The sequence below is a fragment of the Pseudonaja textilis genome, chromosome 3, assembly GCF_049901715.1.
Source record: "Pseudonaja textilis isolate UNSWEBS1 chromosome 3, rPseTex1.2, whole genome shotgun sequence".
Classification (NCBI taxonomy): Eukaryota; Metazoa; Chordata; class Lepidosauria; order Squamata; family Elapidae; genus Pseudonaja; species Pseudonaja textilis.
Window position 1 is genome coordinate 87799015 of NC_141992.1, and position 24575 is coordinate 87823589.

A 24575-nucleotide genomic window follows, 5' to 3' on the forward strand; every position below is an offset into this window, starting at 1 on the left:
GTGAGATATAGAGCATGCCCATTTTGTCCAGTCAGACAGAAGAGATAGAAACCATCAGATAGATAGTCCTTCAGATAACTCTGATTTTCAGCATAAGTAACAAGTAACTTTGTGACTAATCCTTGCATTTATAATCTTCCAAGTCTAAAAAGCAAAGGAAAGCTCAAGATAATAAGCACAGTCTGTTTTATTTAGCAACTGCTTTGCTTAATGACCAAGATGCCACTTTGAAAACTTTGCCAATTGTGATTGCCAGTGAGAATTACCACTATTCTATTATTTTTCAAGAGCTCAAGGCAACATTTGTGTGCGCAATATTTCCATAGCCGAGGGTGGGCTTTAACTTAAGATCTAATCTCAACACTTCAATCACTATATCACACTAGTTTTCTGTTTTTAGAAGTTCATGTTCTCTCATGTTTTATTTGGGGTTGTTAAATATTTTTCCTAAATGCTAATTCATTCAGCACTTTGACTATCCACTTCATGCATCTGATAATGAATCCTCTTGCCTATATAGCATATAGGCAAGTAAACATATTTGTTTTTTTACAGTACCATACATTATCTTTATGCAATGCTCCAATAACCTATAGTGTAGTACAGTAGGACTTTTGAACAACATCTACAAAGATTCATCTTTGTCCCAGCTGAATAATGAAAAGAGACAACCTATAGTCATTGGAGGCCAGTCAAATTCAATTTATTTCTCCTAGCCTATGAAGGTTACATTGATACTCTATGAATATTTTCTTTAGGTTTTTCTTAAAAAAAAGTTGGATTTTACTCTAGCTCAGTTTGCTGAAGGACTCTTGTTTCTTGGGTGTTAGTTCCTTGCATCATATCAGCAGCATCAAATGCACCTTCAAGAGATACATTTAATTTATTTTTACATTTATTTAATCCAGGTCAAAAGAACATTGCATAAAAATCTCAAAACAGGTTCTGAGCTTGGATTTTCCAAGCACAAATATTCTTGTCATGCAAAAATGATTTTTGAAGATGAGGGAATTGTTCAGAAAAATTTCATGGCATGGATAAGAGTCATCTATTATATAACAGTTACTACATTTTGTAGTCTGGGATGTGGCAATCAAAATCAATCACCAGGAAATTTTAAAATAGTAATATGCAGCGATAGATCACTGCAGTCCTAAGAAGATAGTCAGTAGATGCCAGAAGCTTTGGAGATCCCAAACATCTGGACAGTCTCTGATGGAAACAGAATGCTGAAATAAATGGGCTTTTGATCTGATACAGGAAGGCATTTTTTAATGTTCACATAAAGATTCCTCCCAGAGAATACCCTGCAGCTGCAACCATTAATGAATATACTTGTGCATGATCATAACAAAGTTTCTGATCTAACATCTGGACCTCAATCCTGCGATGCCACAGATGAACAGATCAGTTTTCAACTGCCTGTGGACCTGATATGGGCTTAGTAATATAGCACCACCATGCTGAGCATTAGTAATTGGAAAGAAAATATAATTTGTCTGATTTGCAGCCAGAAGCATTTGAACTATCTTTTCTTGATGAACACTTTTCTCGATAACCTTTATTTCCATTTGTATTGGTAATTTTGGAATCTTGATGCATATTCTCAGCCCTTTTATAAAATGCAGGGACCTATGAAAGCCAAAGGGCTGTCTGTGCGTGTCCTTGCAATCATGGCTTTTGTGAAACCTTGTCTGATCCCCTTAATAGAAATGGAAATCAAGACCAGAATATTCATGGAGATTGATGTCAGTGAAGGCAGCAGTTTATTTAAGTACATTCAAACCCACAAATTCTATCTATGACTCTTTTATTTGCACATACAGCTTGTTATTAAAGCAATCAATGATTGTTTCCATATGCCCATGAAGAACTAATCTGAGCATGGCTGAATTGTTTTTTTCCTGTCTAACTATAATGATGTTCCAGAAAATGTCTTTAAATGTCTTCTTTGTTCTTTTCTTCTTTGCTTATAATTTTGAATATTTATGTTTAAAAATTTCACTTGTAAATGAATCTTGACCATTTTACTGAGATTAACCACTTTTTTTATTTGTTGAACATATTAATGGATTCAATCCTACTATTTCATAATTTTCCCCAAAATTTTATTATTTATTTTCAATATTTAATTAACTGACATTTGTTTTAATGCCACTAGGGAGAAAGACGTTGTGTACTATCCCAACTCTTTTTTTTTTTCATTACCATAATAGAGAATCATATTTAATTCTAAAAATTTAATTTTGCCATTCTCTACCCTTATCAAAGTGTATGCTCCAATGCCACAGAAGGATCAGTTAAGATTGTTCGTAGTTGGAGTCCTACAAAGCTGAGGATCATTGTTTGGAAAGGCTAGATTAGAGTGTTGGACTTGACTTGTCAACCGTCCAAGTTAAATTTTAATCTGCATTTAACCATTAGAAAATAAGTATTCTCCCTCCTTTCATTTTTACTCCACCTCACCATTTTGTTCTGCAGGAAAAATAAGAAGAATCCCACATATTATCTTAAGATTTTACTAGAAAAAGTAACAGGAAATGAGTAATGATTGATTAAATCAGTATCTAGTCAGAGTAGATGCTAATTAAGATGTGTAGCTTTTGTACAACAGTGTCCAATGCAGGATGGAGATCTTTGACCCCAGTTAATTATATTTAAGGACACAATGTAGACCAGGGATGGACAATTAATTTTCCCAAGTGGGTCACATGAGAAACTGGGATTGTTGTGGAGGGGCCAAACTAGGGGCCAAACCTGATTTGATGTCCTCAAACTCTTATCAATTCAACCCCTCAGGCTGCTCCAGCCAAGGGAGTACGCCCTTCCCAGGTACAGAAAAGAGCTTTCTCTCCTTGCCATCCCATGGCTGCCAGCTGGCTGAAGGAATACATGGTAACTGCACAGAGCTAGACCTGACTCAGCTTCTTTTTCTGCTTCCTGAAATGTGTTTATTTACATTTGATTTCTAATTTCTGATTGAGCTTGCTGCAAAACCAACAAGGCTGTTGTGAAATTGAATGAGGAAAATTGCAATAATGGTATAATTGCTTGCAAAAATCATTTGTTTTGCATGTTATGCAACAAAAGATGCAAGATTTATCGTATTACATTATTCACAATAGCTGTGCTTCAATACTACAATAGTGGAAATTTGTGGTGCAAAATAAAATGGGAAAGATTATACTGGGGAATTGCCTCTTTATCATGTCATCAATCTGAACTTTTTTTTGCATGTCTTTTTTTCCCCCTTTTTTTAACTTCCTAAATAACATAAACCATTCTTTATTTCTTTTTTATTTCTGATTATCTGTAAAGCAAGTGTTGGGTACTTTTGTAACAGTTTTGTTAGGGCTATTTAATGAAAATGGAAGAGACCTTCTGAGATGAATAACATGAGGGATACTAAAAGAAACCCACTAACACATATTTTCTATAAAAATAAGCATTTTTCATCTAATAAAAGAAGTTGACCAACTCTCCAGAAGCATCATAAGAATACAGAAATATGCATGGTGTTTTGCAGTCTTCTGCAAGGATTTAAGAAGATTCAATTCCTCATATGACTCCAGCCTCAGTTCCCAAGGGCATCCTGGGTCACTCGAGAGAATGCTTCAGGATATTTTAGTACTCAAGAAAAGGAGCTATTAGATGGACAGAACTTATCATGACAGAGTTGGAAGATACCTTGTATGTCAACTAGTCCAACCCCCTGCTCAAGCAGGAGGCCCTACACCATTTCTGACATTTTCTAGACCTAGAAAACCTAGAACTACGCCGCCTTCAGTCCGATCTAAGTATAGTATATAAAATCATACATTGCAATGTCCTACCAGTCAATGAATACTTCAACTTCAACCATAACAATACAGGAGCAAACAATAGATACAAACTCAAGGTTAATCACACCAAACTTGATTACTGGAAATACGACTTCAGCAACAGAGTGATCAATGTCTGGAATACTCTACCTGACTCTGTGGTTTTTTCCCCAAACCCCAAAAACTTTAACCTTAGACTTTCTACTATTGACCTCACCCTTTTCCTAAGAAATCCGTAGGGGGCGTGCATAAGCACACCAACGTGCCTACCGTCCCTTTTCTATTGTTTCTTTTATATATATTTATTTTTCTTATATGTATCCCTGTATTCATAACTATGTTTTTACTTATACCTATTATCTTGTAAGCAATTGACAAATAAATAAAAATGTGGCTGTCCAGTCTCTTCTTGAAAGCCTCTAGTGCTTCACTGGTTGACTCACAAGCTTCATTGATTGTTCTCACTTCTTCTCCTTGTTTATAGGTTAAGTCTCTCCTTGATCAGTTTCCATCCATTGTTCCTTGTATGACCTTCAGGTGCTTTGATAAATAGGTTGTCCCCCTCTTCTCTGTGATAGCCTCTCAAATACTAGAACTCTGCTATCATGTCACCCCTGGTCTTCTTCACTAGACTAGACATACCCAGTTCTTGTAGCCATTTTCAATATGTTTTAGCCTCCAGTCCCCTAATCATCTTTGTCGCTCTTCTCTGCATTCTTTGTAGAGTCTCAACAGCTTTTTATAGTGTGGTGATCAAAACTTGATGTAGTATTCTAGGTGTGGCCTTATTAAGGCTTTATAGAGTGGTACTAGTATATCACATGATCTTGATTCAATCCCTCTGTTAATGCAATTTAGGATTGCATTGGCTTTTTTGGCTGCTGCCGCATACTGCTAGCTCATATTTAATTGGTTGTCCACTAGGACTCCAAGATCCCTCTCACAATTACTACTATTAAGTCAGGTTTCATCTAATCTGTAGATGTAGTTTTGGTTTACTTTTCTGTATGTTTCATTTTGTTAAATAAGGCCCAATGTTCAAGTCTGTGGAGATCCATCTGGATCTTGAGCCTATTATTTAGCATGTTGGCTATTCATGCCAGCTTAGTGTCATCTGTAAATTTGATGAGTTCCCCTTCTATTCCCTCATTCAAGTCATTTATGAAGATATTGAAGAGTCCTGGATTTAAGAAGGAAACTTGTGGTACCCCACTGCTTACTTCCCTCCATGTTGATATCGTATCATTAAGGACTATTCGTTGAGTACAGTTTGTCAGCCAGTTACAAATCCATCTGGTGGTGATGCTATCCATCCCACTTTTTTCTAGCTTACCAAGAAGTAGGTTGTGGTCTACTTTGCTGAATGCCTTACTGAAGTCTAAGTATACTATGTCCACAAATGCTGATCTATTAGTTTAGTCACTTTATCAAAAACTGAAATAACATTGGTTTGGCATGATCTGTTTTTAACAAATCTGTGCTGGCTTCTAGTAATACCTTTATTTGTTTCTAGATGTTTGCAGATCAGTTTTTTTATTTTGTTTTCCAGTATCTTCCAGGTATTGATGTTAGGCTGATTGGAGTTTAGACGGGTTCCATGAAAAAAAAATTGAGATTTTTTTTTTAAGTGCATTGTGAACTGAGAACATTTGGGAACTTCTGGCCTAGAGAGTCATCAATTTTCATCTAGTGAGAACTTCAAAGCATCCTTTAGGCGAAAGATAAATTAAGTATTTACAAATGTATATTGAAGTTGTGCATCATTGGTTAAAGGATAATTGCTCCAAAACATTGATTCTACAATTCTAATTACCTTTTTTTCATCTGAAAAACTGAGTAGAAAAGCAAAATACGGGCAAAAGCTTTATATGATTAATATTTTGTGGCAATGAACACATGAGCCATGGTGGTGCAATAGTTAAACTGCAGGCTACTGACTGCTAGCTGTCTGCAATTTGGCAGTACAAATGTCACCAGGCTCATTGACTCAGTCTTCCATCCTTCTGAGGTTGGTTAAATGAGGACCCAGATTGTTGGGAGCAAAATGCTGACTCTATAAACCCCTTAGAGAGGGCTGTAAAGCACTGTAGAGTGGTATATAAGTCTAAGTGCTATTGCTTTTAATATTTTGTTATCCATCATCTAGTCCTGGAATATTTTTAATGTTGCTTGCATTGATTTAAAGACAGATTTTGGTTTTATTACCAGAGATAAATATAAAGAGACCTTGATTTGTGTCCACTGTTGGGATTGTATTCTGTTGGGGTTGCTTGAGTGCAGCAGTCTTTAAGCAGGACGTAACTCTCAACAACTGCAATCCCAGCACTCTCAGCTGTGGTCATTAAGCAATCCCTGGATTGTTAAGCAAATGGATTGTCAGGTGTAAAGAATGAGGATCATTTATAAGATTGCAGTATAGAAGGTTTATTCAAATCTATACACAGAATCTGGTCAACTAAAGTTTAACTCTAAATTGGCGCCAGATAAAGATCAACATAATTCAAGAGGGGAGGATTTGCTTGTGGGAACACAACAACTCTAAACTGATGATATGCTTAACTACAATCTGGTCTAATCTCCTGACATTTTGCCACCTTAAATTTTGGTTCAAACTAAGTTTTACTTGCAGTTTCCTGGCTTCCCTGACATTACACAATAAGATTTTATGAACATAGAAATTAGTTGTTGATTTGGACTGAAAAGATTTCATCTTGATTGCCCTGAGAGAGCCTAAATAGAGTTGAAGCAATGGGCTCTTGACAGTGATGTCTAGAATGATTTAAGCATAATGTCTGATTTGGAGTGAATCTGTTTGCAACACTCTTTTTCTATGCCTATTACTTGCCTATAGTCTTTGTTCAACGTGCATTGCCCAGTGTAAACATTTTGCCATCTTTGGGGCTTGTGGGATGATAGAATATTTTCCAGCCAAGAGCTCATGTACATATGGAAAATAGAATTGGCCTCACTTGTGTTTTTGCACAGCTGTTCTTATTTGGATGGTTTGGTGAGCTGACTTGATAATTCAAATACTAACAAATCATCATGTTAACACCCAATGAATAAAATACTCTCCTTGTCTTCACTCAGAGGTCACCTGAGATTTCCAGAATGGTTTCCAAATATTCTTTAGTCATTACTGCTTTATGCTTAATAGTGTAGTAACTCTGACAACCGTATTTTTGTGTTTTCAATGTACTCTTAATGTATTATGTTTGGTTCAAGTATAAATATTGACTCATTTGGTTTTTGCTTTTTGAGCATAAATCAAATCAAATAAACAGAATTTTGGGTTGCAGCCACCTTCCTTTTTCTTTTCTTTTCTTTTTTCTGTTAAATATGTTCATCAGACCATGGGTACAGCAAAAGCATTTTGGGGATTAAATATGATTAATACATTTAATTAATTTAATTAAGATTAAAGAGCAATTACATTTAATTAAATAAGTTAAAGAAGCAGAGAACATGATAGTTGCTATGAGAGGTGTATTGATGCCTATAGGTGTCATATTAGAGATCCTGAGAATTTAGGATTATAGTCTTGGTTTGGCTTCTTTTTTAAAATTAACGTATTTACTAAAAGTATTACTTATGAATAATTCTTTTAGGAATAATTCATTCAGTCAACTATTGCTTCTCATCTACAGCACAGACTAGCTGCCACATTAAGATCTTCTCTGTGCTGCCTACAAACACAGACATGGTCTCTTGGCTGCCCACATTTGTAGCCATCTGTTAAAATGGCAGTACGCCCAATTCAAAGGAGTTTGCTTCATTTAAAGACAAGGGATGCTAAGAAAAGTTTGGACAGACCAGTGACAGACAGCTTTGACATTTTTCTACGTAATGGTTTTTCACCTTGAGGCCCCTTTTTCCTGTCCAGATTTGACAAGATGACATCTGTTGGCAATCAAGGGCCATAATTTCCCTCAACTGTGTCACAGTACAGTAGAAGATCATCAATATTCTACTCTGACAAGAGAAAGACTATTTCATCACTCCAAAGCTGCCAAATAGCATATTGAAATACATATAGCTTCCAGATACATAGTTCTAATAATCTCATAGAACCATAAAGGATTCAGTCTGATGCTAACAAAACACCAGAAGTCCAGTTACATCTCAGGCTGCATATTGTAAACCACTTATCTAACTAATGGCACCCAATGGGAATTAGCATTTTATCACAAATGTAGAAACAACCTTGGTAGGAGGTGGGGAGGCGGGAGAAGAGTGCAGCTCAGCTTAAGTTCATTTGTACTGCTCTGCTGAAAAAATGATTGCCATTCCTGAGTATTCCTTTTCTTTGGCCTATACTTTAACTGGTTATGTGCCATCAAGTCGGTGTTGATTATTTGCAGTTACATAGCTAGACCTTCTACACTACCCTTCATATCTTTGGATCCATTGCTCTTCTAATTGTGTCTGTCCACTTTGCTGTTGCTTATCTTCTTTCTTTCTACCATTCCTAGCATTACGGATTTCTCAAGGGAGATGTGTCTTCACATGATGTATCCAGAATATAGTAATTTGAATCTGGTCATTTGTTCTTGAGTAAATTGGAATCATTTCTTCTATGACACGTTTGCTTGTTTTCTTGACTAACTATGATATTCTTCAAGATTATGTGCGTATACTTCACAAAAATAAAGAGCATTCTTGAAATCTGTGCTGCTTCTGTTTCTTGTTTTCTTGACCTTGCCTACCTTGAAGGGCTGACATTTATCTTGAAAACCTGTCGTGTTTTTTTCTACATGTCTATACCAAGCAAAATCAAGTCAGGGTTATTTTAAGTTTCTTTCTTTAACCTTTTTTTTTTCTTTCCCAGCTATGTTTTCCTCCCTTTAATTCTTTCAAAGGAGCCCATCATCCAGCACTGTATCATTAATAACTTTATCTTGATTATCCAGGTGATTGTTTTGCTAAAATTCAGGAAAGGTTTTATGTTGCCTTTTTCTTTACAGTGTGAAATAAGCCTTTGCTACTGTCCCTAAATTGATCAATCTCTCTCCAACATATTGCTGCTCTTTTAGTGTAGGTACCTGTTGTTTCAGGCAAGAAACTAGGGTACCTTGGGATATCCTGCTGGAATTCTATATTCCTGAGCATATACCCCAAGAATTCTTTTTCCATCTGCCCCAGGAATATTTTTCTGTCCTGTGAGGCAACGCAGGTGGGAACATACTTTTTCCAGTGCCATTAGGTTTTAGAGCTTATGTTCTTCTAAGGATCATTATGTATGAATAATTGAAAATCCCTTGATACCACAAACATGAAAAAACATTTTGACTGAAATATTAAACTGATTTCAAACAAGTATATTTGGGACCATATTTCAGCCATAGGTAGAGCAACTGCCCAAATTTGTTCGAAGCATTGTACTGAGGCTGGAAGACTGCCCACAAAGACATTCCATTTACAACAAACAAGCACTTGTCTTACAAACAAATATACATGTTATACACTACAACATTCTTTCTTCATATTCCATTTACATTACAAATCTACATCACAGTCTCACAGGCAAAATGAAGTAATTCATCAAAAGGGAAAGGGTCAATTCTTTACTTCCTCTCCCATTATACCAGTGGATTTTGAAAATGTCTTCCATTAGTATTAGACATATTTTAAAGCATTCTTCTTTTTTAGCCTCAACATCTTTTGTACCACTGACTTTCCTTGTTTTCTAAGGAAAATAGTTTTCTAATTTTAGAATATTCCTCATTTTAGAAAGTTTCTGTGAAAATGCCCTAGTGACCTTTGAAGATTGAGTTTAAAAGGAAAGGGTTATTGACTGGGGTTGAGCCTTAACTCCATACTATGTTTTTCTGAAGTGAAATTTATTAAATTCTCATAATGCCCTTTTTCTGGAACTGGATTGAACTACAATATTTAGTAGTATTTTATCAAAATATCTGAGGACAAGGGTAGACATGTAAGACACATAAGATGCATTAATGGAGGAAGATAGATATACACATACAGAGACAAAAGAAATAATGGGGATATATGCCGAGGACTGATGAGACACATCACTTCCTGCCATGAAATTTAAGTCTCTTGTCCAAACTTCCTCATTCTCTTGCACTTGAAAATACTGCCCATTTAGGGTTTACCACAAATTACCTCAAAAAAGTGTCTGAGAAGAGGAGTTTTGACTGGTGATCTTTATTTCAGGAGCTCTTATTTCTCAAGTGATTGAAGGATGTAGTCAGAAAAGGAAGGTGCACAAGCCAGCTCAAATTCAATACACGTCACTTGTACTTATATACCAGTATATCCATAACCCAGAGAATGAATATGGTTATTTAAGGATGCTGCAGTTAAAATCCCAATCTGTCATATTTCTGATAACCTATTCTTGTTTTAAAGTTGTTGGATTTAAAAATGCATTTTGGATTTACTAGTGGTTTACCATGTCCGAGAGGAAACAAATACTATGAAATAATGTGACACAGTGCCAATCACCAAGCTATTGAATATATATATATTTAATCCTATTGCATCAATGATTAATGGAGGGGGGGAAGCATTGTATCCTTTGATGTGGTTTGCCTAACTGCTAATTTTTGCTTCCTTGCCCTTACTTCAAACGTGGATTTTCCTACATTTCATCTAGTTAACTAAGATCGTGCAAAGTCTTCCAGATCTACTGCTTGAAATATTGTAGCACATTCTGTTTAAGACTTGAGAAAACATTGCAAGGGGCTCTCCAAAGTTGGCTGAGCATGCATAGGAATAGAAAAAATGTTGCTGTGATTTGCTATGAAAGCGTCACCTCTGGCAAAGGTTTTCCATAAGCATACTAGTTACAATGCTGTTTCATATTTGCAATATTGCAATTCTGACAAACTAATTTCAGTCTGCTGGAAGATCATTTATTTAAAAAAAAACAAATCCATTCAACTTATTTTTTAAAAGTTAACCGCTTTTTCTATGGAAATTTTAGTTGTAGTAATTAATGCCAGTATTAGAAGAACAGTTTGTTGGGTTGAAGAAATACTGAAAATCCCAACTCTCATTCTCATTTCCTTGCTAATACAAAGTTTAATCATGAATAACAATGATTAGGTTACTACTACTATTACTACCATTGCTACTACTACTAAATAATAATGTCCAGATGTTTTAAAGCACATATATAATAAACTGAAAAGTGTCAACATTTTCTCTAGAAAGGCATCTTAGTAACTTTTTTTCCAGATGAGTCTAAAGAATCAGAATATTGTCCCTAATGCTCAGAAATAAAATTGGTCTAGTTGATAGTACCCCTTATAAACTAGGAACTTGTGCTAAGTATTAGAGAAACAAATATGGGGAAATCAAGTAGCCATTATTCTAAAAGTAACCAGAACAGCATTAAAAGCTTATTCTTTACTTAAAAGGTACAAGAAAGGAAGAACATTGAGTGATGAAGGCATCTATATATGCTGATTTCTGTCTGATAAGATAGAGCTTAAATGTCCAAGGATGCAAATTAATTAGGGACACATATATTTGTCCTTTCCAAAAGTATGTTTTAAAAGGGTGTATTTTCACTTATAACAGTCTTAAAGCCTCTCTTTCCTAAAAATGCATTCCAATAATGTATTTATAATGAATGTCAGTACATTTTATAGTAGACATCATCTTTGAAGAGATAAAAGCATCATTTATTCATAATGATTATGATATTTCCCAGTGAAAAGCCACTTGTTACACTGACTGCAGTTTTGTTTTTGTAAATAACAGTACCAAAAGCATTGAGCTGAACATGTATAACTTCAGATTTACCAGAATGGTTACGTAAATGCTTGTTTGGGTTACTATTAGTGATCCCACTTTTCAGAGTTGGGTGTGGGATAAAGTTGTAAATTATCTGTGGATTTTATAGGAGTTTGTTTGTCCAGTCCCATCAAACAAATACCACTATGGCACAGAAAGCAGTGTTAACCAAGCTTTGTTAGTATTCCCCTTTTTTCTTGTCAAACCTCCAAATATTTGCCAAAATGCACATGCAGAAAAAAATGTATATTTCTGAAAGCTGGATTTAAGAAACATACATGGGGATATATTTATTTTTTTTTAAAGGTAAGCCAGAAATATTTACTTTAAAAGGAGGTTCACATCAGGGCAATTTATGTTTTAAAACCTGCATTGAAGAAAGTTATATAATAATGAATACTAAGAAAGCTTGATTTTTTTTAACTATACTTGGTAGATTTATGTGTAAAATACACAGTCAGAGAAAAGCTCAAGTATGTCAGAGAAATGAACAACAGATGCACTTTTTCATTTAAAAAAATTACAAACATGTTAAAAAGCAATAAAACAAATAGGCCAGAAAACTATCTAATTAACTTGGATAGAAAAAATGTGTGTGTGTGTATGTACATACACACACGGTCTTGAAATACCTAAAACCAATATATAAAAACCAAGGATGATTAAATAAATATATAAATATACTCCACTGATATAATAGTGACCAATATGGAATTTATGAAACCTTGACAAATGTTGAGACTGGCATTACCTGTGTAATGTTTTATGTTATTTTATTTGTTTTTGCAGTGGCACCTTTCCTAGCATGTTAGAGTTGAATCAGTTTCCTCTATTGATTCTAAAAGAATTGTTTATAAAGTCATTTTATACAGAACAAAACAAAAAAGCAGGAGTTGGATTTGAGAAAAAATCACTCTGCCCTCCCTCTCTCCATGTAGAATTTCTATATTAGGAGAGCACAAACTGAAAATCTGATATTTGCTGATCCTTTGACATTTCATCAGATTTAGCAATAATTCCTTTTCCAAAGCAATAATGTGGTTGCTAGATTTGAAGTACATATTGAGAACTCTCTCAATGTTGCCATTCAGTTTGATCTGATAGGAAGAGGAGTAAATGCATTGCCTTTGGGAAGGGAGGAGAAGCCTGACAAATGAGTTGGATTAATCCTGAGTGCAGTATCACCACCAATCATCTGTTACGTGGTAAGAGAAGATAGGAGGAGGAGTGACTTTAGTTTTTTCTTTGTCGGCTCCTTGAACAAATGATTGCAGACTTAACCTGTAAAAAATACTACATCACAAAAAGACAAAAAAAGATGAAATAACTATGATTATACTTATCTGTACATCTCTTTGCACTGAGTTAAGAATATAGTTATCCTGAATATGTCTACTCACATGAGAAAATTTACATTGGGAAGACTTTGCTTCCAGGTCCAATTCAAGTTGCTGGTAATTACTTTTAAAGCCCTTGATGTTTTTGTGCCAGGTTATTTAAAGAACCATATTTTCTCAATTATATCTACCCAATCCCCCAAATTAGGGTGGCAGTATATATTATGGGTCCCTTCAATTAAGGAGATCCACCTAGTGGGACCAAGATGAAGGGCCTTTTCTGTGGTGCCTCTGTCTGTGTGGAACATCATTCAGTAGAGATCAGACAGAGCCCTAGGATCCAAGATTGATATAGAGCCCATCAAATGGTTTGCTTGAATGTTGTCATCATAGGAATGGGGGATTGTAGTTGGGGTTTATTTCTTTAAGCTGTCCAGAATCACCGTGAGTTGGGTGGTCATATAAATTTCGATAATAAATAATAAATTATGTCTGCTGAGTTTTAATACATGTAGAGATTTCTCATAGTCAGTAGCAAACACCCACTTCTGTGAACTTTTGAGCCTAGGGACAAAGTTCTCTTGTTTTTCTTCAAGAGATTGCATAATAATTCTTTATTTCCAGCCATCAAAGTGGTATCAGCCTATCTGAGACATTTCATGTCTCTCTTAGCAATTTTAATCCCTATTTTCAGCCATTTCATTACTCCCTATTTTGTTCTCAATGTTATTTCCTAGCACTATATAAATCCGAGGCAAATGAATTCAGGTGCATCTGTAATTTGTACATGTAGCAGTTTTCAGTTCCTCTATTATTGGAGTCTACAATGCACAACTTTGGATATTATCTTACTACCAAGCGTAACTGTTCAATTGTATGAGCATTCTTTAGTTCTTTTTTCTTTTTGCATTTGAGTATAAAGTTATCTTTTCCAATCCCTTGCCCATCTATTTAAAAATGCAACTTACACTTTAATCTGCATCTCCCTGAAAACATTTGGTGGTTATTTAATCAATTCTTGCATGCTTGATGTTATCATTTTTCCCTAGGGCACTTTAATGGCACTTTCTAGAATGTCTGCTTCTAGCTCAGTACTAAAATTGTTTTTGGGAATATTATTATTATTATAGTAGTAGTAGTAGTAGTAGTAGTAATAGTAATAGTAGTAGTAGTACAACTTTCCATATATTTATGCAACTCCTATATTTTTTTTCGTGTAGATATTTGCCGTTTTTGTCTTCCATTGTGCCTTTTTTTCATTTGTTTACTTTGATTCCTAAAATAAATATTTGCCTTTCACAATTATCTTCAATTTGTTTTATTAATTGTGAAATTCTTTCTTATTGTTCATTTGTAGAAATCTGTACTTACATACACTGCTCAAAAAAATAAAGGGAACACTTAAACAACACAATGTAACTCCAAGTCAACCACACTTCTGTGAAGTCAAACTGTCCACTTAGGTAGCAACACTGATTGACAATCAATTTCACATGCTGTTGTGCAAATGAAATAGACAACAGGTGGAAAGCATAGGCAGTTAGCAATACATCCCCAATAAAGGAGTAGTTCTGCAGGTGGTGACCACAGACCACTTCCCAGTTCCTATTCTTTCTGGCTGATGGTTTGGTCACTTTTGAATGCTGGCGGTGCTTTCACTCTAGTGGTAGCATGAGACGGAGTCTACAACCCACACCAGTGGCTCAGGTAGTGTAGCTCATCCAGGATAGCACATCAATGTGAGCTGTGGCAAGAAGGTTTGCTGTGTCTGTCAGCGTAGTGCCCAGAGCATGGAGGTGCTCCAGGAAGACAGGCCAGTACATCAGGAGACATGGAGGACAACAACCCAGCATCAGAATCGCTACCTCCACCTTTGTGCAAGGAGGGACAGGAGGAGCACTGCCAGAGCCCTGCAAAATGACCTCCAGCGGGCCACAAATGTGCACGTGGCTGCTCAAACGGTCAGAAACAGACTCCATGAGGGTGGTATGAGGGCCCAACGTCCGCACGTGGGGGTTGTGCTTACAGTCCAACACCGTGTAGGACATTTGGCATTTGCGAGAGAACACCAAGATTGGCAAATTCAGCACTGGTGCCCTGTGCTCTTCACAGATGAAAGCAGGTTCACACTGAGCACATGTGACAGACGTGACAGGGTCTGGAGATGCTGTGGAGAACGTTATGCTGCCTGCAACATCCTCCAGCATGACCGGTTTGGCAGTGGGTCAGTAATGGTGTGGGGTGGCATTACTTTAGGGGGCCGCACAGCCCTCCATGTGCTCGCCAGAGGTAGCCTGACTGCCATTAGGTACCGAGATGAGATCCTCAGACCCCTTGTGAGACCATATGCTGGTGCAGTTGGCCCGGGGTTCCTCCTAATGCACGACAATGCAAGACCTCATGTGGCTGGAGTGTGTCAGCAGTTCCTGTAAGATGAAGGCATTAATGCTATGGACTGGCCTGCCTGTTGCCCAGACCTGAATCCAATTGAGCACATCTGGGACATCATGTCTCGCTCCATCCACGAATGCCACATTGCACCACAGACTGTCCAGGAGTTGGGGGATGCTTTAGTTCAGGTGTGGGAGGAGGTCCCTCAGGAGACCATCCGCCACCTCATCAGGAGCATGCCCAGGCATTGCAGGAAGGTCATACAGGCACGTGGAGGCCACTCACACTACTAAGCCTCATTTTGACTTGTTTTAAGGACATTACATCAAAGTTGGATCAGCCTGTAATGTTCTTTTTCCCACTTTAATTTTGAGTGTAACTCCAAATCCAGACCTCCATGGGTTGCTAATTTTGATTTCCATTGATAATTTTGGTGTGATTTTGTTGTCAGAACATTCAACTATGTAATGAACAAATTATTTAATAAGAATATTTCGTTCATTCAGATCTAGGATGTCTTATTTTTGTGTTCCCTTTATTTTTTTGAGCAGTGTATTTTCTTCTCTATCTGTTGGCTTTTCCTCTTCCTTTCTGCTTCTGTTAAGGTATTCAACAGAGAGCCATTTTATATTCTTTTCTTTACATTTTTTTTACATTTCAGAATAATTTTGTTTTCCTCCATCTTTAAATATGTCATGTATTTCAGTCTGAACCTCTTCAGAAAATTTTGTTCAGCAGGTTTAATCCATTAGATATATTCTTCATTTTCACCATATATTCATATGAAAAATTGCAGAGGTTGTGCCTTCTTGATTTGATGATATTATGTTTTATTTAGCTTAAGTCATAATTTTTATGGAGTTTATTATCTGAGCTACAGTCAGCACAAGCACTTGTTTTTGCTTACTCAATACAGCTTCACTATTGTTGCTTAGAAAACAGATACTCAGTTTGATTTTGGTTATCCATCAAGTGATAAAAATATTTGCTATAAACATTTAATTTTCCCAGTACCCTCTTTTCCACATACAGTTTTTGTAATTGAAAAACCGAGAATATTTTTCCAAGCCAAATCATTGTTAGGAGAAAAAATGTGTATGGGAATCTGTACACAGAAGTCTGGAGGGCGAGAGTTACTTGTCACTAAGTATTTTTCAAGCTTTTGTCAGGCTTCCTATGGAATTATTTCCTTTGGATTGCTTTTGGGACTTAGAATGTGTTCTGTGCCAGAATCCGATTCCAGTTCCCATGTCTAGAAAACAAGGTTGCCAAGATATTTGTTAAGTCATTGGAACCTAACTATGAAGTCAGTATGAGAAAATTTGCTTCTAAAGTAATAATGAGGAAAGCAGATTTTGTACTTAACAGTATTTCATTAGCAAAGTTTTTCGAGATCTAAATCATCCAAGAAATACAGAAGAATATTTTAAAGTAACCATTGTTCTATATTTCACACTTTGCATGAATTTTTATTCTGGTGTACACTCTGTGCACTAATATGGAATGTTAGCAGTTATTCACATTGTAAATATACTGGAAACATCATTATTAACATCCAGTAATATAAATCCCTACAGGTGCTTTCCTCTGACAAAAAACAAAACAAAACAGTTTGGTATTCAGCACCATTCAGATGGCATTCCATGGAGAGCTTCAATTATCTTAGATTGGAGAGGAATGTGCATGTTAATCTTTTACTTTGGTGGTTTTCTTTGTAAGTTCTTGCCTCATGTCTCCTGTTTTTGGAAGTGGGGAATTTCACACATCCACTATCCTCAATGGAATGCAATCCAGCTGTGAGTGCTGAGATTTGACTATGATTAATATGTCAGCCTAGTTTTATCTTTGAAACTAATTAGTGTAGAACATATGCTAATAAATGCAGGTGCAGCCATCCAGTATAGGTGCTTAGTTGCGCACATTTGAGAACTCAATTCATTTTCTGGAAGAAAATAGTAAATTAGAGATTCACATTTTCTGTTGAAATAAATAAAGATGCTGCAGTGGTAAAACCCAGAGAATGCATCTGAGCTTGTTATGTCCATTCAGAGTTACCCTTGGAAACAAAGTTTTCCAGGTAACACAGTTAGAGAAACACGTCTCAGATCATAATTCTTCCAACAGCATTTTGCTAAATAGTTCAGTTAGCAATTGCTAACATGCAAGTGCTTGCTCTGAAATTAGAATAATTGATCTTGTTCCATCTTAAGGATTGATTTATATGTGGTATGTGTCCTATTCTCCCCACCCACCCTGCCCCCATATCTGTACCTGAAATTGCATTTCTTATTGGTCAGCTCAAGAAGGGAAAGGCCCCCAGAGCTGACCTTACTCCCTCAAAACTAATGAAGAATAACATTGAAGGCTGGACTCCATCATCCTTTAACAGTATTTTCCATCACTGAATGTATCCGTGAAGATTGGGGCCCGGCAATTATAGCTCAAATCTTCAAGAAGGAAAAGAGAGCAGCAGGCCAATTAGCTGCTCAGCATAATCATGCTATGCACCCCTTTTCCTGGCTGAACCAGGAAAATCTAATAGATGAGCAGGCTAGTTTCAGAGAAGGCAGAGGCATCATCGATCAATGCTTGATCCTATAGAACTGGGCTGAAAAATATTCAACCAACAATGTGGCATTACTTTATGTTGCTAGCAACATTTGATTCTGTATCCAGGATCAAATTATGGGAGAAGCTGGAATCCTCATCAATTGATTGTGGACTTTTCTACTTAATCTGAGTTCTGTGCACTAAAATAACTCGTAAGGTCAGATGCAATATGCAAAAGGAGATCAAACAGGGATGCATTCCTCCCTCTCCCCACCCCCCTTTTAAACTTTTATACCAATAGTACTGTGAGATGCCTGAACATTTCAAATGTTCATTCCTCCCACGCTATGGGATCACAGCATAGCTCTGCTGCTTTATGCAGACAATGCTGTAGTTATTTCCAGAACACCTATAAATTTTAAAAGAGCTCTAGAGCACTGACCCAATACTGCAGAAATGATCGTCTGGAAATAAAGGATCAGAAAAACAAGATTAGGCCTCTGCCAAAAGGCCAACACTCCCGTCATGGAGCATTAATGGTCACAGGATAGAGCAAGTAAACTCCTTCAGGTGCTTAGGAATACAATGGTGAATATGTCCTTGGACAAAGATCTGTCAATGTAAATTTTACCACTCCAGGCTTTTTCAGGCTAGGATACCAGCCCAGTTTTTCTTTGGGACTTTGGTTGGCCTTCCAGGTTTTCGGTTTGCCACCTTGAAGTGGGCATAATCAGAATTTATCAGAGCAGCTCTCCAGATAACTCAGTGTGTCTCAAAATTAGGTATGATAAAAGTTGAGGAAAGTGTGTTTTGCTGTCACAAATCTCGGGTTAAAGCTTAACTTTTATCCTCAAGGCCTAGTGCCATTAATTCTTCAGGACAATTTTCAGCCTATCCGGATTGAGCTTGCTGTATCTAAATGCCTCCATCCCTGGCTTCTGTCCCTCCTTAACTTGTTACAATATATGGACAGGTGAAACAAACCCAGAATCAAAGAATAGAAGATACCGAGTGTTAGGCAGACCTATGGAAAGTCCTAACCTTCCTGTCAGGAGTAAAGAAGAAATTATGCTAGACTTCTTTCTTATTTGAACCAAAGAGATACTCTGATTCAAACATGATTGAACAAAGTATGTAACCAGTGAAAAGAAGTTTAATGGTCAATGGTTGTTAGTACTAGGCTTATAACAAGATATTTTTATTTCCACAGATTGCCTGTCAAGCTATAATGTTTTGGGAAAGTACAAGAGAATAATTTAAAGAGCTGAAAAAGGAGCTGAAAAAAGGGACAATGGTAAATATTTAAAAAATAATCAGAAGGTAGTATAGATTTATCTTTACTTGCTTTCAAAGATAGACTAGTACAAAAATATTTGTCTGCAAACTAGCTAGCAATTTTTCCTTCTTGTGATCATTCTTAATTTTCCTTGTATGCTTTCCTGTTTTCTCTAAAAATTCTAAATATTTTTTAAAAATGATTTTTTTTCTTTATTCAGGATTTTTCTATATGCATATTTGTAACATTTTTTTCTGATTTCCATTAGCCTATGAATTTGAAATATTATAAGTAATTCTGTATACAGAAATATTTATATAACCTTGGCACATGCTTTATGTGACTTTCTCTAATATGCATGTTATTGTGTATGGATTTTGAGCTAAAAACTATAATGCAAAACTCTTCCAATTAACATAAAGTAGTTTAAAAAATATGTATTTGACTAAAAATTTCCCATCTCTGTTTCTAAATGCCATGATTGTAGATTAATTTATTTTCTCCTGCATTCAACCAGAAAAATAGAGAGGGAGGGAGGGAGAGAGAGAGAGAGAGAGAGACACTGGCACAAAGTCACCCAGCTGACTAAAGGTCTCCCACATTCTAGCCTGGTGTCTTAACTACTACATCAAACTGGCATTCTAAGAATAAAATATCTATTTAAAAAATCCTTGGCTATCTAGAGTCAGCATATCAATCATGGCCAAGTACACAAACATTTTGACCAAAGCTTCACAGCCTTTCTTGAAAAAATTAAACATACATGTGTGTGTATTTAAAAATGGTCCCGCTCTTTTGTTTTAAATGTTATATTACCTCCATTGTCTTCAAAATTCTCATTAAATTTTGGAGGACCAACTGGTAGCTATGGAGCTGGTCCATTTAGATTTTAAATGGGGGCACTAGATGCATTTGTCAGTCCACAAACATTTTAAAACTAGTTTTCATTTCTTACTTATTTTTGATAGGAAACACATGCTTCATTATGCTTCAGTAGTTCAACCCCAAATCAGCCTTGCTTAGCAATAGTGGCCTCCTTCCAAAATCATCACATGAATGATAGAAATTCTGAAAAATGTGACAAAAAATAATTAACTCTAAGATATTAAAAGTCTTAAAAAATGAAAGGTTGTGTAGGTTAATATGTATATTTTTGAATTGCACATTTTAGGGGTATAACTGCCCAGCATTACCATACTTGTGTTAATGATAGTGTCATGCATGTAAACACAGTTGTGTATTGCATTCTTCTAACCAGACATTTTCAAGAGCAGTCTGTTTTATGTTGCCAAGGGTTTTTTTTCTCCACTTGTCTCAGAAGCACCGAGGCATGCTTCTGGTTGAAAGGATTAGCTGGTGACATCACTACTGTCTGGGGGACATTCAGTTGGGGGCTCTTTTCATGTCCCTGGCAGGAGCTGGACCGAAGGATGGGAGCTCAACCCTGCCCCATGAAGCACCCGAGTCTCAAACGTGGCCTTCCAATATTCAACCTAGCATCCTAACCACATGAGCCACCGTGCTCCTCTTGTTCCCAAGTTATCAGTCGATAGTAAAAATATAATGTGCAATGTAATGTGGATTTTACATCCTGCTTTACTAATTTTCTAATCCTGTGAAAATCTAAATAATTGTTTCTTCGCTTTCACAGAGAAAAAGCTGAAAAAATTGCATGTATGCTCTTATAAGATTTCTGTCATAGGTTGTATGTTCTTAACCTTATGAAAAGCAATGTTACTCTTTTCGCCCACAATTATAGTTGTTTATCAGTGCAGTTCAGTCAGTTTTTCTTAAAATTTCCTTTTCAGCTTCCTGTCTTTTGACATTGAAAATAAGCCAAATGTGCTAAAAGTCTTGAAAGCTGACTACATATCCCATGCTGTGATTTTTGGCTTCCTGCATATGGTAGTATAGTACCATAAGCTGTGAATTCATGAAAGAATAGAATTACTTTTGACTTCTCACCAAATTTAATAGCAATATCTCAAACATCTGTGTCCAAAGGTCTTGGCCATACCAAATCTGCAGCTGTTCAGTGGAAATCTGCTGAAATAATAAAATGGTGAGAAATACAATATCAGAACCAAGATTCCTAATCACTTTTCTCAAGCAACTCTAAGGGTGGAACTTTAAATGAATCATTTCTTCATATGTTCCTGATGTAACATGACATTTGTCCGAAAGATTAACACTGAAACTCTGTATATGTTGATCATAATCTTTTCACAGTTATTTTTTGAGGTAATACTTGTAAAAATGTGACACAGGTTCATCTGGAGAAACCTGGTTTTCTATATATCATTAGAAAATTAGTTCAGCATATCTAGTAGTTAAAAACTATTCATGAGACATAGGAAAATGCTATCAATACTGTCAGTACAGAGTTTGAAAAAGAATTGCACATCTTACTTTGTGGACAGTCTGAAGTGAGATGCTGAAACCTGTGGTAATCAGAATAATGTTTTGTGATGAATTGCTGACAACTGTAAAAAGTTTCTGTTAGGACTTGGCCACAATGAGTCTGTTATAGGAACAGTTAAAGGTATATAGTTCAATTTAAAAAACAACAACTATACCACAATATCAGATTAGAGTTTAGAGAGCTGGTGTTGCTGACAAATTGACAAACCTAACAAATTTCATCTGATTAAGACATTTTATTAGGATCTGTTGATATTTTAAGCACATGGGTTACAAGTAAACTAGCTACTATTTTATATTTTCCCTGATTTCTAGTTTGTAATGAGCTTTTATAACTAGGTGAACTGTTGCTGGTATTTCTTGTGTTCATTGCAGTGAACAACTTCAGTTATGAAATTGCTATGCTTTCTAATTTTTGCACAGTTAAAATAAATGATAAGGTGAAATAATGCAGGTTAATCAATTCTCTTGCTGTGAATCATCATAATTATCAGGCTATAATGCAAAGGGAACCACTTAAAAATCTAGATGTTGCACTATTTTACTCAAAGATGCTTTGCTTTCTGTTCACACATAATCCTATTTCCTTCCGCCACACTGTTATCAAATATCAAAATATAGCCCATTCTTGAAATGGGGCAGTAACCCAAAAATAATAACAATTATTTTAATATTTGGGTACCTAACAGAGCAAGCTTAAGTTTAGGTTGCTCTGACATGTACAATTACACTGCTAGCCTGCATAACAAAAATAAGGACAAAGAGACATTTGTCCTTTCCATGTTCTATGAAATTGTTTCTTTGTGTACTTTTGGACAAAGCTACTCTCTGGTGCAAGGAGTGAGAAGGGACAGAGAGCAAACAGCTGATGTACATTCCAACTCAGTCCACAGACACAGTAGCCAATCAGAGGAAACTTTGGATCCATTAGACCAGTGTTTCTCAATATCAGCACCTTTAAGATATGTGGATTTCAAGTCCCCAGGCTGCCTGCTGGCTGAGGAATTCTGGGAGTTTAAACTTGTTCATATATTTTAAACTTGATGAGATGGAGAAACTGCATTAGATTCTAAGCTACTTTAACCAGACCTGCCCCTAGGCACATGTCTGGAAGCTTTCTGGCGACTGGAATTTCCTGACCTTAGAAAAAAGGAAAAAGGATCTGATATCAGGTTTCTTCCTCCAATGATAGTTTTTTTTTTCTGACCACAAAGACAGACACCAATGTATCTAATTGTCCGTGGGATGCCACCCTATATTGGGACCATACTTCTTTTGCTCATCATATATGCTTCTTGTTCTTTAATGCAAACTTTATTAAGGTAAATTTACATTTTTGACATCTTGTGTTGTCATGTTTGAGTAGAATCTAATGCATTACTCCAAGCATTACTCCAAGAAGTGTTTCAAGATGTCTTTGTGTTCTGGTCATTATGAGACTTAATAATATAGCATTTCTTCAAATCATTCCAAATTAATAATTGTATTACTTCTGATTTTCATTTTAACCCCTTCCAGATACTTCACAAAAATTAGGAGGAGCTTCTACAACAGATGTACAGCTGTAACTAATGAAACATTGTTTAGAAACTTCATAACAGGTACACTGGAAGCTTTGCAAGCACAGGTTTATTACACTTATGGAGTCAAGTGGATGTCATATGTATCAGTCCCAATTTCTGTTTTGATGAGATTTATGTTTTTTTTTAATTTTACTGTGTTATAAGTTGCCTATAGTTGTGCTAAAACATGATTAATCCAGCAGATAGGCTGATTTCAGTATGAGGGTCCTAAAAAGCTGTTTCTTAGTTTTGCTGAAATCATTTGGATTTAATTTTGTCTAGAACAAATTATCCTCATCTAATGTGCAGAGTATATTAAATAAAATGTCTAGATACTGATAGAGATTTATGACATCATCATTATTCTGCTTTGATTATGTAACATTAGCAAACATTTATTATAATCAAAACATATTTAAATAAACTAATAGTATTCATTTTGACCTTCAGCCTTCGAGGTAAAGATTGTTTCCTTCTAATTAATAGTCTTAAGTATGCCACTTGGCATAACTGTTAAATATTCTGTACCATACAGCATTCCTGTTTCCAATTTAGGTCATACTATGAGGATGATGAAAAGAATCGAAGATGGAAGATGAGATGCTCTAATTCACATATACGCCCTCTGGAAGGGCTGGCAAAGGCAACCACTTAAATTAAGCTCAGGTCATCAGACAAGATATTTAATCTATTCCTAAGACAGACAACTTCTATAGCTGAAATCCCTATGGCCTTTAAAGCAACACAATGAACTACTTTGTCGTGTACTCCTGTCAAATCATGTTAGGTTGCTTGATTTTTAAAAGTGATATTTCATGTACTCTTATGAGCAAATTGCTCAGAGCAAGGAAAAGTGTTTTGGTTTATTTATGACCTACTAACCTTAAAGTAAAGAAAAAGAAGTTTCAGCCACTGTGAATGTTCTCAGAAGCCTAGAGATACGAAATGTACATAAAATAAATCTGGCATTTGTAGCACAGACTAGCAAAAGGCACACATGGCCAATCCACAGGGTTTCTTTAAAAAAGAAGATGGAAACCAGATGATGAAAGCAGAAGGGACGAAAGTCATTCTTAACCAATAAATAATATAAAATGCAGAGTATAGAACTGAAAGTTTAAAAGCAAGTAAAGATTTTCAGATTGTATTCAAGGTGAGAAATAAACAGAAGAATGGTAATACTGAGATGGTAATACTGAGCTTTCAAGTGTGTTGTTAGTAAAAAGAAATTGAAACGAAAAGCAGCCAGCTCAATAGGAAATACAATATCAAGAACGACAACTAAGGAACTCATTTTCTGATTAATATCATGGAATTAAAATAATAAACTAACTGGGGAAGGGAGAAACTATAGGAAGAAGAAAATAAAAATAAATATAGAAAGAAAGAGTATAATAGCAATAGCACTTAGACTTCTATATCAGTCTATAGTGCTTTACAGCACTTTACAAAT

General features: G+C 35.9%; 1 long non-coding RNA gene across 3 annotated transcripts in view; it reads left to right on the plus strand.

Annotated features, from left to right (window-relative positions):
• LOC113436178 (uncharacterized) overlaps positions 1-24575 on the plus strand; it is a 301149-nt gene that overhangs the window by 77953 nt on the left and 198621 nt on the right. For 2 of the 3 annotated variants that reach the window (XR_015742948.1, XR_015742949.1), the window contains 2 exons: positions 19074-19157; positions 23079-23461. The exons of the other annotated variant lie outside the window; for it this stretch is intronic. This is a non-coding gene — a long non-coding RNA (uncharacterized LOC113436178). Of the gene's footprint in view, positions 1-19073; positions 19158-23078; positions 23462-24575 lie in introns of those variants that run through there. 3 annotated transcript variants of the gene reach the window in all.